The 1,438-nt window shown below is 43.3% G+C and overlaps 1 long non-coding RNA gene across 1 annotated transcript in view; it reads left to right on the top strand.

Moving 5' to 3' along the window:
- LOC116698980 (uncharacterized) overlaps positions 1–689 on the top strand; it is a 20,634-nt gene extending 19,945 nt beyond the window's left edge. The window contains exon 3 of the long non-coding RNA XR_004334333.1: positions 678–689. This is a non-coding gene — a long non-coding RNA (uncharacterized LOC116698980). The remainder of the gene's footprint in view (positions 1–677) is intronic.
- The last annotated feature ends 749 nt before the right edge of the window (positions 690–1,438 follow it).

The raw sequence follows: 1,438 nt of genomic DNA, 5'->3' as shown, positions 1-1,438 counted from the left end.
TGCAATCGATGGCACAACACACACTACTGTTTCAAAGACGCATTACGTTGTCCATTTCATTCACCAAATGCTTCATCCAAACCAGTAAGAATCCATAAATGGATCCATAAAAGAATCAAAATGTCTCCAATGCACAAACAAATTCATAATTCTGTTTGTATTTGGTGTCTAAACTGAGAGCCCACACGTTGCAGGGAAAAGGCTTCACTGAGGTGGGGGAGGATTCTTCAAGTGATCATTGATTTTTATTAAAAGAGCCTCTCCCATTCCTCTTTCCTAATCGCTGATTCCGAGGAGCCTACGTATCATTCATTCAGACATATCCATAAACCGTTCCATAGGGGGGTACGAGTGCATGCCATCCCGGAGACAATGTTTGGCCTAGCCCAAATTTGGTAGCCTCTAGCACATGGGTCTCAAACTCGCGGCCCGGGGGCCAATTGCGGCCCGCGGGATGATATTTTGTGGCCCCCTACTTGACATCAAGTTAAGTGTTAGTGCGGCTCGCGCGTTCTGAAACTTTTTGTCATTGCGCTTGTCACTTATGGGCTACCGTAGTAGTCTCCTGACAGCGGGTAACGGTTGTCAAGCTAGCTAAGTACTCTTTGCGGCAAATGCCTGAGGTTTGACAATGTGATGTCTGTTGTTGTGAAATTCACCAACCATATCAGATCTAGGGGCTTAAAGCACCGGCAGTTCCGCGCCCTGTTTGGGAGGAAATAGTTGGGGTTTTTTGGAATACTTGAGCCCAGACTCTACTTCCAGCGGCCCCCAAGTAAGTTGAGTTTGAGACCCCTGCTCTAGCACATTCAAATCAAAGTTCAAAATTAGCACCGTCCACCTGCCAAATGCTGGTAAAATATACAAGTGACTGGTAGATTTGCTTCACTCACCAACCCCAAAAACACTATATTGAGTGGCTGAAAAAGTTCATTTTAAACCCTGATTCTAATGCCACTATTCCATCATAAACACTAATCCTAATTATTGTGTATTCAAATGAGTCTTCCTCCTTGTAATTTTCTCTCAATATTTTTTACATCATATATTATTTCACTATGATATGCCTCTGTAAGTCCATCAATTAACAGACACAACCTGAGTGACGTGCATGTCGCCTACTTATGATGCGTTCACATCAATGAGAGAGGGCATTGACACGGAAAGAGCAGGGACACAGCCAGTGCTTTAAATGAACTTTATTGATCCCCTGCCAACATGGCTTGTACATTTGAAAAATAACCAGCCAGTCAGATTTTCCACTAGCCACGTTTTTTTTCTTCCTAATTAACTATACTTTATTTTCAGCTCCTCTGGTTTGTTTGGCTCCATTCCATTCGTCTTCTGTGTTTCAGCGTAGCTCGTAATTGATGCCGCGCATGACTTGGTGTTCATGGGAAATATAGGATTATCCAACCAAAGACACACAAAACTGCCC

This window comes from Etheostoma spectabile, chromosome 12 (genome assembly GCF_008692095.1).
Source record: "Etheostoma spectabile isolate EspeVRDwgs_2016 chromosome 12, UIUC_Espe_1.0, whole genome shotgun sequence".
Classification (NCBI taxonomy): domain Eukaryota; kingdom Metazoa; phylum Chordata; class Actinopteri; order Perciformes; family Percidae; genus Etheostoma; species Etheostoma spectabile.
Note: the sequence above shows the minus strand (reverse complement) of the source record. Positions and strands in the feature narration are given on the sequence as shown.